The sequence below is a fragment of the Papaver somniferum genome, chromosome 6, assembly GCF_003573695.1.
Source record: "Papaver somniferum cultivar HN1 chromosome 6, ASM357369v1, whole genome shotgun sequence".
NCBI lineage: Eukaryota > Viridiplantae > Streptophyta > Magnoliopsida > Ranunculales > Papaveraceae > Papaver > Papaver somniferum.
The window spans coordinates 166,765,224-166,780,626 of NC_039363.1; positions in this window are offsets into that span (position 1 = coordinate 166,765,224).

Below are 15,403 nucleotides of genomic sequence, written 5' to 3' on the forward strand. Positions count from 1 at the left end.
AACTGCCCGACAAAGCTGGAAAAGTTGGACGGACAAGATGATTTACGACATATATTTGCTGTCGTTGATGGAATTTAGGGTTTTTAAAGATGCGCAAACATCCCTATTGGCTTGGTCGAATCCAAGTAGGGGCGCCATTTTTGAGTGAGCCGATCAGGTGTGCGTGAAGATGGCTCACTGACGTGCATGCCTGCCCCTATCGGTCCCACAAATATTCGATCTTGGCCACTCAATTTGACCGGTAAAGATGAGTATTTGTGATCGATTTGCAACAGAAACATATTGCCGCAAAGAGGTTTGAAGAACGTGTGGTATGCCACCTTTGGGGTGCGCTTTTCGAGGCACCGGTCCCTAGTCTGCATAGGCCGTCCCGTCACATGCAAAGGTGGGCCCATGGTAATCACGTTGACATCCTTGAGACCTCTTGAGCCTACGTCTACACCCTACGTTTAGGCTGGCGAAGGTGGACGGTCACGATTGAACCACTACACATGTGCATTGCCGCAAACCCTAATTAGGGTTTTGAATCTGTCACACACGTGACTTTAACCGAGTGCTTTGGCACGCCTTGATCCTCTTTTGGGGAGATCGATCACGTGGGGCCCATGTTGGGCTGACTGTGAACGCAGGTGCACCTTCCTAATGGTCCTAAATGCGGTGTAAGCCATCCAAATAGGCTGGCTAAGTTGGATGGTTGTGGTAGATTTAATACACTAGTGGACTTCCGCGACCCTTAGAAAGCATCACATCCATCATGTTTCGGGCAAACGTTCATTGCTCCATGACCACGTCGTGAGCAAACCGATCAGGTAAGGGTAGAGTGGGCCCTCCAACGTGTGCGTTAGCGCTTCCTCAATCATTCATGGGATGATCTAATCCGTCCAACCAGGCTGGCGAAGTTGGACGGGTATATGATAGATTTTGAGACCGTTTTTTACGGTCTTGGCTCGTTCGAGCTTGGTTTTTATGCAGCGCAATCTCACACGTTTGGGTCAACGTTTGAAGTGCTCGTGAATGAGCAACATGGGGGTCGATAACTAGAGGACTGGTGGGCCCGCCGACGGTTGCTACGGTGATTTCCTGGTCCTGCTAGGAGTAAGATATGTTTGTTAAATCATGCGGCCAAGTTGTGTGGCTGTGATTGTTTCGGAGACTGACATTAACAGTCTAGATTTTCTTTAAGAATAAATGTGTGTTCGATCACGCTATCTAAAGTGTGTGAATGCATTGTTCTCTTTGTCGTTTGAGTATTTTTATGTAGATCTCAATACTGGCACTTCGGGAGATTCATGATACTCTGCTGAGAGTGAACACTTCATCGTCAAGTCATGTCATGTCAATAATGAGAGTTCGGCTGGGAACATAGCACGGGAAAATACCGGGAAAATCAGGCATTAATTAATAATGCTGGCATAAGATAGAATTCACAGAGTATTTGGGATTGCTACTACGCCCACCATTCTGAATGAATTTCATATATATACTGAGTTGTTCAATACATATTTAAGTAAAGAGGTTTTAGCACTCGCCGTTTTTAAATAGCTTCCGTTCCTTTGCAGGATGACAACACATTTAAATACAGGGTTTTACAATTTTAACCATGTACTAAAAGCCACCATCAACATTAAGTCCCCTGCTTAGCACGTAACAATGACATTGTTGCGGCGTAAGCAATAGATAGGGACAAACAAGAACAAATTTGAAAGACAAGGCGTGAAAGGATTACCAGAAAACGCTTGCTCAACTCTTGCAATAAGTATAAGTACCGATGTACTGTTAATCCGTCTTCCTCCGTGCATGCCGTCCGTGTATTCTCTTGCGGCAACTGGTATTCCGGTTCGATCTCCCATCATTGCAGCAAGGAAGCGACCGCTACTTGAATTTGGAACAACAACCTCGCATCCCCAGTCAGGCTTACTAGGACTCAGATTTGGCTTGAACACGTTCCTTCTTTGACTATCCAACGGTCCCTTCCTGGCTCTTAATTAAGGTCAACTGGAAGTATGACTTAGTTGGCGTTGAATCCCCCCTTATCGGATGAATCTCGTTATAGCTTTCCAGTCTCGTTTTAAGGTATCTTTCATGTACATATACAGGGACACCCTTATCATGCCGAGATAAATATTCTATTATTGAAACTCTTGCTTTCATTATGTCAGATAGAAGCGGATCATCTTCTTCAGCTCAGCCAGACTCCTCTGCTAAACGCAAGCGACTTGTATCCAGAGTATGATTTTAAAATTTTTCTGATTTTGAAGTAACAATTCTTCTTTTTCCTTCGGCGTCTAATCATTGTTTTCTTTCAGAGCGGTCGAATCCTTGAGCCTTGCGACAGTTCTCCTGTTCGGATCATGCGAGGAAAGAAGATTGTACTGATATATCTTCTACTGGTGAATATGTATCCATCTGCCATAGCTAGTTGGCGACGTAACCCTCCCCTTTCTCTCTTTTATATACATTTTTTTGTAGAGGTATCCTTCTGGGACATGTGTAACAGTGGTCGATGACAATGATTTAACCACTCCTCTCCCTTCAAACTCAAACACGTCTTCCGCTGATTTGTGAATCTCCTCCTACGAGTACCCCAACGCAGGATCACGTTTCAATGTTCATATGAGATATTTATCTTCTAGTTATCGGGCTTTCGGAGGTTTTCTAATGAGGAAGGAGTCCATACCATTGTATACAATAATATGGAAGATGTACGACCATATTGCAACCAGGAACGTGGTGCGGCATTGCTCATCTGCTTTTTTTACCACAATGAACTGTCTCCTACCCATGATTGCTGAGATGGAGACTACATCCATTCGTGATGTTGCTGAATCAACCATTGAAAAGTGGGAAGACATGATATCTACATGTGAATCCATGGAGTTTAACGTTAGCTGGTTGCGGCAGCGCCTTGATATTATCAAAGTTGATCGAGCTGGTATCATCGCCAATGTCATTCCTGCTACGAAAGCTATCTTGGAAGAGGAAAAATCTCTGGCTGCAGAATTTGAGAAGGTGGAACGGGCAATCCAAAATTTGAAGAGTAGGACTGAAAGGTAACAAGAGAGCCTGAAAATGATGCTTTCAAGGAACTACAACTTGTTGAACGGCCTCTTCTGAGTCGTACTTTTGTCTTGAATAAGTAGGCACAATGATGTTTGAATCATTTTTTTTTTTGGGTTTTGAACCTTGCACTTGATTTTGTTAAGTGAATGGAGTTTACATCAACCTGTTTTCATTAAAAGAGAATTTAATAACTGAAACATGAGAAGAGGGACGATGCCTGATTATTGCGTTGCAAGGCGGCGAGAGATATGACGATGGTCCGGCGTAGTATTCCTTGAGCCATTTTCCATTGATGACTGTTTCCAATTTACCTCCATCCTATTTAATAATCTTGCAGTAGCCAGTGCTGTAAGCCTTGGTGATCACATAGGGACCTTCACATTTTGGAGAGAATTTTGATGCGGACATGTCTTGTTGTATGTGCTTGGCAGTTTTCAAAACTAAATATCCCACTTTGAAAACTCGTGGTTCCACAACTTTGTCGTACGCTTTGGATATCCTGATCCTGTATGTTTGAGTATGTTCCTCTGCTTTATTTCTCCTGGAGTCTAGGGCGTCTAACTCGGCAATCCCGGAGCTCGATGCTTCGGATTCATTCCAGTGGACCCCACTTGCTGCTGCAATTCTGGATGATGGAATTTTTATCTCTTCCGGGAGAATCGCGTCTGTATCATAGACGAGTGAATAAGGGGAAATGCCAGTAGAACTCCTAGGTACCGTCTGATACCCCCAAAATGCCATTGGTAGTTGTTCGTGCCATGTCCTGGGATGATCATGCACTGTTCGACTGAGAATCCGAATTAAGGTTTTGTTGGTGCTTTCGGCTTGCCCGTTCCCCTGGGGGTAGTAGATGGTGGAGAAGACCTGCTTCATTCCATATTCCTCGAGCAACTCTCGTACCTGTTTGTTGGCGAAAGGACTGCCATTATCAGTAATGATATGTTTAGGCACGCCAAACCGATAAATGATGTGTTCCTTAATGAACACCACGATTGTTGCTCCAGTAGTCCCTCGTAGAAGAATGGATTCAACCCACTTGGTAAAATATTCCGTTACAGTTATGATATGTTCGTGTATTTTTGACGAGGGCGGGTTGATCTTCTCGATGATGTCAAGTCCCCAACTGTAAAACGGCCACGGAATATTCACCGAGTGTAAAGGAGTAGAAGGTGCATGAATAAGATTTCCGTGAATTTGACATTCTTTGCATCTTTGAACAAACGCAGCGGCATCGTCTTCCATGGTTGGCCAGTAGTAATTCTCGTGTATATGGAGAAATAGCTTATTCTTTCCCTGGTGTTCACCTTCGTGCATTTCTTTCATTAGAATCGGTATTTCCACCTTGGCCAGGCACCGTAATAGGTCACCTCCAAAGCTTTTGCGGTACAGGATTCCTTCTTATGATTCTCTTGGCTCGTTGCTTCATTTTGGCTGCGTCCTTCTTGCTGGCCGGGAGTACTCCGTCACGAAGGTAAGTAACATACGGCTCTCGCTAGTCCCCAGCGGGGCCCACGTTGAAAACCTCCAATTGATGTGGCGGTAGTTGACAATTGGAGCAAGACCCCTGGAGTGATCGAGATTGAGTATCCATATCCGTCCAGTAGAAGCCAAGGCGTTGAAGACGTCGGTAAAGAGTCACTACCAACGGTTGTCCGTAAATCTCGTTGTGAATACGGTTAAGTTGTAGTTGCGCTTCCTCGTCTCAAAGACATCTCGACAAAGACCCATATGGATTTCGCCAGTACAACACTCCGTGAAGCATGTAAAAGCTTTGCAGGGTTTTGAGATTGAACTTTCCTTGGGAGAGTGAACTGCTTAGCTCTTGAATGATTGGAGTCCTCCAGTCATCAGTTTCAATATCTTTAGATTCTGCAAGCCATGTCGACGCTACAGTCCGTCTCTTCACAATCAAAGTTTCTTCCAAACCTTCAAATTGCAGCTTCGAGGCCAATGTGGCTAGGAAATCAGCGTGTTTGTTGTTATTGCGGCCAATATGGGTTATGGTCACGTCGGCAAAGTAGTTCAATAGCTTTTTCTCCTCGGATCTATAAGAGGCCAGCGTCATTTCGTTGAGTGAGTAGACCACGTTCATCTGATTGACCCGCAGCTTAGAGTCACCTCTTACTTCCAGGCGCGTGGCTCCTGCTTGTTTGGATAGTGACAATCCTATGAGGAAAGCTTCGTATTCTGCCGAATTGTTGGTGCATTGGAAGTCCAACTTGAAATAATATGAAAAGACCTCTCCTGTTGGAGACACTAAAACTATGCCCACTCTTCCAGTATTATTGCTAGGTGTAGCAGAACCGTCGAAATACAATAGCCACACTTCTTCTTCGATAAAATAGATTTCGGGAAACTCTCCGGAAGGTCTTCATGTAGTGCGGTGGTTCCTTCTCCTGGGAATGCTGCTAGAAGATCTGCCACCGCTTGCCCTTTGATAGCTCTTGGAGGAGCGCATGTTATGTCAAACTCTGACGTTTGAAGCAGCCATTTGGCGGTCTGCCTATCAAGGCTGGCTTCGAGAGTAAGAACTTGATAGGGTCAGCTATGGATATTAACACCACCTTGTTCGAAAATATATAATGTCTGAATTTCTACACAGTGTGAACTAGGGGTACGCATGATTTCTCTGCTTTAGGGTATCTGAGTTCAGCATCTCTCAACGTACGGCTGAAGCAGTATATAGGATGTTCAATCCCCTCATCATCTTCCTGAGCAAGGAGGACCCCGACAGCAGTGTCGCTAGAAGTAGTGTAGAGGCATAACGCTCTTCCTTGCATGGGAGATTTCATAATGGCAGGTGACGACAATATTTGCCGGATCTCCCGAAATGCTTCTTGTTGCTTTGTACTCCAAATGAATCTTTCTCCATTCTTCAACAGGGGAGTAAATGAAGCGATAAGTTAGGCCAAACCAGGTATGAAACGTAGGATATAGTTTACCTTGACCATGAAGCTTTGAAGTTCTTTCACAGTTTGTGGGGGAGGCATCGTAAGGATAGCTTGGGTCTTGGTTAGATCGACTTTGATTCCATCAGCGGTGACTTGAAATCCCAAAAATTTACCGGAAGAGACACCGAAAGTGCATTTCAGATGGTTCATCTTCAATTTTTACTCGCGACATATTTCAAACACTTGACGTAAGACGTCTGTATGGGCCGCACGAGTCTTTTATTTGACCATTATGTCATCCACATTGTCTTCGACTTGCATATGCATCATATCATGAAAAATTGCAGTCATGGCGCGTTGATAGGTAGCACCATCATAATATAGTAAAATTTAACGAGAGGAGTTCGAAAAGCTGTCTTACTTGCTTCGTGTTCATACATTTTTATCTGGTTGTAGCCGTTGTACCCATACATGAAAGAGAACATGCCATGCCCGCTGGTAGCACCTACTAGCATGTCAATATTGGGAAGGGGAAAATCGTCTTTGGGACAACACTTGTTCAAATCTCTGAAATCAACACAACATCTAATTTGGCTGCTTTTCTTCTTTACAGGAACTACGTTGGCTAACCAGGTAGGATGGCGAATGGGATTGATGAAGCCAACAGTCAACAACTTATGAATCTCAGTTTTGATCTGTTCCTCTACGTCATGTCTGAATTTCCTTGGAGATTGTTTGATCGTTTTAGATCCAGACTTTATGTGTAGATGACGGGGGACCAGTTTTTCATCCAAGTCGGGCATTTCCTCATACGTCCATGCAAATATGTCTTGATATTCTTTGAGAAGGTTAACAAGCTTTGCGCGTTCGACCTCACGTAAAGTCGAACTGATGGAGATAGGTCGTGGAGATTCTTCATCTCCGATATTGATGACTTTGAGTTCATCGGTTGTGGAGTCGGTGTCGTCCTGCAGCTGTCGCGGGGAATCTGGTACTTCTTCTTGTAGCTTGTTGATGTGATTGCATTCTATTGGGCGGAGAGACTGGGTGACAGCCTCCCCTGCTAATTTCTAACAACGACGACGATATACGGTTTTACCTTGCTGGTCCCGTCTCGCCATAAAAGTTCGGTCCCTCTTAATGTGAACGTGGGTCGCGGCTTCACTTGATGAAGAAGAATTGGGACGCAAAGATGCATCATGGGGCTTAGCCTTCGATGATGAAAGTAGGTCCTTCTCCTGGATTGACGCCCACGTGGGGAGTGGGATGCAATGAACTTTATCTGATTCTTCGCGCGGAGCCTCTCTTGGTTCAAATAATTCCACTCCACATATTGGTGCATAAGGAGACAATGATGCAGGAATACGAACGACTTCTTCATTCATCATAGTCTTCAGGCATTGGTTATACGTCGAGGGGATCCTATTGTCATGAAGCCATGGTCTCCCCAGTATCATATGGTAGTCCGTCTCCTTTTCTATGACTTCGAATTTCACCTTTGATTGGACAGGCCCTACAGATAAATTCAGATTGACATACCCGTATGTGTTTGTTTGGTTTCCTTCAAAGTCTGTCATCGTGGTAGGCTGTCGTACGATCTTGCTTGGGGGACCTTGACTGTCCTGGGTGTCTTGAGAGTAATCACATTCGAAGACGCTCCCGTGTCGATGGGGTCCCTATTGAACTCTGAATCCTAATGCGTGCAATAACGTGTAAGGCCCGGTTTTGACCCTCCTCTGCCATCATGTCGTCTTTGGTGAACGTGACATCGTTTATGGACACCTCCGATGTTTCCAAGGCTTGATTGCGTGAAGGGGCCAAACGTGCGTCCAGAGCTATTTGATTGATTGCAGCAAATGTTTCCACTCGTTGGTCCTTTGAGAGGTGCAGGAGTCCACACAAACTTTCTACTAAAGATGCCACCTCCTGGTCCACCGTCCGTTGGTTGGTGGTGAATCTATTGATTTGAGGACAGTCATCCGTCGAAGAGTTAGTCCTCATTCTTGGAATCTCTGGTGCAGGGAAGCCACTTAAATCCAATGTGAGCTTGACGAGGAAGTTTAGTATGTTCTCTATCATATCTTTCATCAAGTCCATGTTCCTCGTGTGGATTTCCTGTACTCGATCCAATTATATTAGGGTCGGAATTTCCCCATTGGTTGTGGGATCAGTACTGGAAGGATGAACATCACCATTTGAAGGGTACCGCTCGGAGTTTGAAGTTGAATTGATCCTAAGACCAACCATTATGAATTTTGAGAAAATTTAAATGAAATTGAAATTTGATCTTGAAACCGAGAGATTAATCTCCCACTGTGGTCGCCAGTTATTTATGGGTAAAAACTGATTCTGGTGTCTTGATGAAAAACGAGTTCAAACCCTAAACAAATACACTGCACGTGAATGATTTTAGGTTCGAGAAATCAATCTGTAAGACTTTGTTCTAAACCAAGAAATGGCCGTTCCAGATTCAATTCGGTTACAAGGTGAAGGAGAAGGGTTAATCTTAGGGAGGGAAGCGAAGAAGGTGTTGAGATTGTCAAGGTGTTGACTGTTTATGACTTGTATCAGAATATGGAACTGGCTTGCACAATGTAAGCTATCAGTTCTGTGTGTTTTCTGGATACTGTGACAACACTTGGTTTTTTCTATGTCCTCTGAAAATAGGTCGGAGAACCTATTTATACAAGTCATTGAGCGTAACCCTCATCTCATAGGAAGTGGAGGGAGTGAAGTGATGGAGTAGTGGGGTCGTGTAGGTGATTGTCACACGATCACGTATTTTCCCACTTCCCTCATCATCGTTAACCGTCCATGCCTCCTGAAACGTTCTCGTAAAGGGAGTGGTGCACGCCGCACGCTGTAAACCGCCAGACTAATACCCCAGTAAGTATCCCCCAGTTTGTGACATGTTTGATGTCTCGAACGAGCGGGTCAAGTCGTGGGACCCACTGCAAGAAATAGCATACGGTGCTATTAGGTTAAATAACTAAGTTATTTAAGGAATTGATATTCATGAAATATCGTGCATGCTCGATGTATGTAATGCATCATTTTTAAGCAAGCACCTCAAAGCAATCGATATGCATGAAGCATCATTGTTTTAAAGCTTGATTGAATAAGTCGTGGATCAAGCGTCTTAAAATAAAAACACGCCCAACTATCTTCGAGTGGTCGTTTGGAGGCCGCATAGGCGGGCCACCCTCTGGTTGATCACTCCCTGTGGCGGAGAGGCGGACGGTGATCACTGAGGTGCTTCATTGATCGCCTAATTTTTAATCTAAATTGTCCGACCAAGCTGGCAAAGTTGGACGAACAAGATTTGTTTACGGCATATATTTGCTGCCGTTGATGGAATTTATGGTTTTAAAAGGTGCGCAAACATCCCTCTTTCACTTGGTCGAATCCAAGTAGGGGCGTTATTTTTGAGTGAGCCGATCAGGTGTGCATGAATATGGCTCACTGACGTGCATGCCTACCCCTCTCGGTCCCACAAATATTCGATCTTGGCCACTCAATTTGACCGGCAAAGATGAGTGATCGTGATCGATTTTCAACAGAAACATATTGTCGCAAAGAGGTTTAATATCCATGTGGCATGCCCCCTTTGTGGCGCTCATTTCGAGGCACCAGGCCCTAGTCTGCATAGGTCGGACGGTCACACGCAAAGGTGGGCCCACGATGATCACGTTGACATCCTTGAGACCTCTTGAGCCTACGTCTACACCCTCCGTTTAGGCTGGCGAAGGTGGACGGTCACGATCGAACTACGACAGATGTGCATTGCCGCAAAACCTAATTAAGGTTTTGAATCAGTCACGCCCATGTGACTTTGGACGAGCGGTTTGGCACACCTTGATCCTCTTTTGGAGAGACCGATCACGTGGGGCCCATGTTGGGCTGACGGTGAACACATGTTCACCTTCCTGATGGTCCTAAATGCGGTCTAAGCCATCCAAATAGGCTGGCTAAGTTGGATGGTTGTGATCGATTTAAGACACTAGTGGACTTCCGCGACCCTTGGAAAGCATCACGTCCATCATGTTTCTGGCAAACGTTCATTGCTCCATGACCACGTCGTGAGCAAACCGATCAGGTAAGGGTAGAGTGGGCCCGTCAACGTGTGTGTTAGCGCTTCCCCAATCATTCATGGGATGATCTAATCCGTCCAACCAGGCTGGCGAATTTGGACGAGTATGATAGCTTTTGAGACCGTTTTTTACGGGATTGGCTCGTTCGAGCTTGGTTTTTACGCAGCACAGTCGCTCACGTTTGAAGTGCTCGTGAATGAGCAACATGGGGGGTCAATCAACTAGAGGACTGGTGGGACCGCCGGCGGTTGCTACGGTGATTGCCTGGTCCTGCTAGGAGTAAGCTATGTTTGTTAAATCATGCGGCCAAGTTGTGTGCCCGTGATTGTTTCTGAGACTGACATTAACAGTCTAGATTTTCTTTAAGAATAAATGTGTGTTCGATCACGCTATCTAAAGTGTGTGAACGCATTGATCTCTTTGCCGTATGAGTATTTTTATGCAGATCTCAATACTGGCACTTCGGGAGATTCATGCTACTCTGCTGAGAGTGAACACTTCATCGTCATGTCATGTCATGTCAGTAATGAGAGTTCGGCTGGGAACAATTTTGACCCTGTACTAAAAGCCATCATCAACAGTCACGTACTTGGAACAATTTTTTTGGTTTGTATTCCAAACAAATCTGTTTGGCAACAACTATTTTCAACCAAGTGATATAAGTTCGACACAGGGCTCTTCCGTTTATCCCAATAAACTCCTTTGTCAGGTCCTTAGATCTATCTAATAACAACTAGCAAACTAATTCTCAAGATTTTGCAATCAATACTTTTAATCACAAAGAATTGTATTGATGCCGATATACTAAACTAATCAATCCAATCTACCACAAGGATAAACCGATTATAGTTGGATCCTCTTTAACCGAAACAAGTATTAAGCACACCAAAGATTATGAACCCAAATCATAAATCTTCTTCGTCTTCAAATCTTATTAGATCTTCAATAAATACCTGCACACAATCAACTTGAATCTCTTGTGATCAATCACACACAGAACGTAGTCTATTAACAATGGATTATCAAAAGACGTCTTTAGATCTACAAACAGTCTAATTAGGTTACTTTCCTCTCCGAATAGGCGGCTCCACCAGTCTAGTAACAACACAACTAGGTAGTTTTGCTGGCTCTGAGGATTAGTTTGCTCGAAATGCAAATTTTGATATTTATAGACCAAGGAAGTTTGGACACCAAGGAATTTCTAAAATCGAAAATATTCTCAAGATATGCAATATATTTCCAACTTCGGTTTCCATAATTCCTGGAAATTCTTTGTCCAAATATTGATCGAAAATCTCTTAGAAAATCTCCAACTAGTAAACGCACACTACTAATTTTCATTTTCCAAAAATAAAATAAAAAACCTTAATTAAAAGATTCTCAATTTATTTTCGATCCGGGAGTTTTTCCTTTAGCTATTAAGGAATATCTTTGAACAATAAAAGATAAGCGTTATTGCAAATGTTCAAAGTATGTCGACATGTTAACTTATTAAATCATCTTTCATATTTTACTATCTTGGAATCGATGTGCCACACTTCCAAACAAGTTTAGAATTGGTTCATCTGACTTCTAAGAACTATGTGATTGATTAAGAACACTCAATCACTAAACATGGGTTTCACGGTTCTAGCAAAACAAGTTTCGGTTCTACCTCCATGTGGGTACTGGATTTAGTCACACTAGCTTTCCAAAATTCGGTTGACTAGGTACTATGATCGATTCCCACATATATATGGTATCTAACTTGTATTTGTTGCACATGTCCATAGAATCGGTTCCCAATATCTAAAAACATGTTGCACATGTTCATAGGATCGGTTCCGAGTATCTTGAAACGTGTTGCACCTCTTACAAGGATCGAATCCCCTCTTGTGATCGGTTGCACCTCTTACTAGGATCGGTTTCCCTTTGCCTAGACTTGGTCATACCAATTACAACAAAGTGATCATACCATCTCAGGTGATTACTTAAGATCAGTTTCACTAATAAAAGTCATACCAATACAAAAGTCAGGCCTTGTGAATAGTTTTACCAAGAACATAAGCAAGTCATGAGCGGTTATACTAATCAAACATATTGGTAGTTCAAAAGATATGCAATGAATAACAATACCAATAAGCCTAGCGATTTCCCTTTCGATTCACGAAACAAGTTCATAAATTTACTTCCTTTAAACTAATGTAAAACATTGTTTCCTAGGTGTTGATGGTAGTTTTTAGTTCAGGACTAAATTTGTAAAAATTTATCTACCTGACCCGGTATCAGATGTAGTAGACATTGATATGTCTATATTCCGCAGGGAATTTGGAGAATATATCTGATGAGTACCTATGTCTCTCTTCGTATTATATTGAAACTCAAGCTCCTAGATGAATTGTCCACTAGTATAGAGCCTAATGAGTGTATAAGCTCCTAGATGCATTACTCACAAATGTCGGAGCCTGCTGAGTACTTTCTTGTGCTTATGTTCCCTGGCAGAACCCTTTATATTGGTATGGCATGAAGGATTTGTGTTCACTCACAACAGAGTAGCACGGACCTCCAAGTACCAAGGTTAAGGCCCTTGCACAAAATACTCAGTCAGAAAGCAAAGAATAAACAGAGCCGCGGAGTAGTAGCAACAACGAGGGAAGCGTGGCCATGCCATAGGCTAGCCGGCGCCACTTGGCCATGCCCCATGCTACCCAACCGGCCCTTATTCCTTTATCGACCAATCATGTCGCATTAAACCTGCCACACTCCCATGAGTTGTGGCTGGGCCCATACTTGCCGACCCTATTCCCCATCGACCAATCAGGTCGCATTAAACCCTCCACGCGCGCCAAAAGGGTAACAACACCCATGCTTGGCCGGACCCCTACTTTTATTGGACAATCAGGTTGCCCTAAACATTCCACAACATTAAAAGAGGTGAAAATTGCGTCAAGTGGTCGCCATGCCAAATTAGCTTCCCAAAACCGCGCCAACATGCCAAACGAGCATGCCGAACGTACATGCCAAAACACGCCAAACGTGCCAACGCGCCATAAGACCCTAATTTCTAGTCGTAGCACAAATTACGCCACTCCGGGCCCACAACATTCCACGAGCCGTGGAAACCTTAGTAAAGGCGTCACAACATGCCACTCGTGGAAATATTGACTCCTGTGGCCATTTTCACATAACAGCCTGACTATGGTTATTTTGGCATGGATCTGGCACCGTTTATATGATACGCTGCTGTGCCACGGCCGCATGCCGCATGCCATATGCGCTAATTAGGATTTCGTCATGCCAAACCCTAATTTAGGAAAAGTTGCTACGCCAACCGAACCAAACCATGTTCCACGGAATATTGGGATAGATGTGGCCACTAAAACTGATGTTGCCACACCACATTCGAGTCTAACACCAACGTGCCAAATATTTAGTGGCCACGGCTACGCCAGGCGCCACTTACCCAATCATGCCGCTGGCATGCACAAACTATGCCAGCCATTCCACTGACATGCATGAACTATGCCAGCCATGCCACAGTGCCACTGGCATGCGCCAAAGGCGCCACTATGCCATTATCAGGCGCCAACAGAAGGTATCCATAATCAACGACTACCCTTCCGCATGAGATGCAATCTCATCCATCCAAGTTCGCAACCTAACTGACAGACTTATGGCAAGTTTTAGCGACCAGCCACCTAAATCAAGTGGCCATGGCTATGCCAGGCGCCACTCGCACCACCGTGCCACTGGCATGCACGAACTATGTCAACCATGCCGCAGTACCACTGACATGCACTAAAGGCGCCACTGTGCCATTATCAGGCGCCAACAGAAGGTAACCATAATCAACGACTACCCTTCCTCATGATATGCAATCTCAGCCATCCAAGTTCTCCACCGAACTGACAGGCTTGTGGAAACTTTTAGGCGACCATCCAAGACAAGCCTAATAGCATCACACGCTATTTTCCTGCGGAAATTCCCTTTACTTTGACCTGCCATACGTAGCAAAGGGATACATGTTTTCCACAAAAACACTCGAGACATCAAACATGTCACAAACTGAGGGAAACTCATCAGGGTATTGGTCTGGAGGTTTACAACGTGCGGTGTGCAATACGCCCGTTACAAGAAAGTGTCATGAAGCAGGACGGTTAGTAATGGAAAGAAGTAATGGTGTAAATGGATCCACTTCCTTCATCATGGAAGCATAAATTCTGACGTTACATGTTACTCCGCTCTTCCACCACTCAATCGTTTCCACTTCCTACGAGACCAGGGTACGTTTTATTACGACTTGTATAAATAGGTTTCACCTATTTCCACCAGGCAACAAGTTTTGGTCGGCAACAACATAATATCCAGAAATCACCAAAGAACTGATAGCTTTTCATTCTGCAAACAAGTTCCACTTTCTGATACAAGTCATAAAACAAGCCACACCTTCAGAATTAAATATTCTGGTATCAACACTCTCTTCGCTTCCCTCCCTAAGACCAACCCTACTCTTCACTTTGCGACCTAAGCAAGCATGGAATGGCCATTTCTCGGTTTAGGCCAGGATTGTACAGATTGATCTTTCGAATCAAAAGTACTCCGTGCAGTGCATTGTTTAGGGTCTAGATTTGTTTCTCATCCATACACCTGAATTTACCAGAACCAGCAGAAACAGTTTTCACCCAAAAACAACTGGCGACCACAGTGGGAGATTAAATCTCTCGGTTGCAAATTCAATTCCCAATTTCGTTTTCATCCCAATTGGACTTAGGCAAATTCAAACCCATTTTCAATTTCCTAAATTTCTCAAGATGGTTGATCTTAGGAATGCTTCAGAAACCCTCAATCCCAATTTTACTTCTCCTAGCATAGAAAATACTGCACATGTTATCCCTGAATCTATTATTTCATTCAAAACTATTTTCGAGGCTAAGGAGTCTCGATATTTAACAACTATTCATGACTTGACGAAAATCCTGAATGATATTGTCGAGAATCAAGCTACTATTATCAAGACGCAGGACGGAGTATTTACACTTTTGAAAATGCTAACGGATCAACTGTCAAAGGAACCAACGCGTATTCATTCTGTAGGAAACACTATCAACCATTCATTTTGGATCAATGATGATAGTGGTAGTCCTTTTTCCAAGATTTATATTCCCACTCCTAGTGAGGAGGATGAAGCCTATGGTCACGCTGAATGAAAAGGCATCCACCAAGCTAACTTGTCTGCTCATGAAGATCAAAAGATGTTTCCTCAAGATCAGAAAGAAGACTCGTGGGATTTATCAGGTTCTCATAAGAGTCCTTGAAATGAAGAGGTGATTTCATTATGTGCATCCTTCCTGGAAAATATCAATTCCCATATTGCATCAGAAG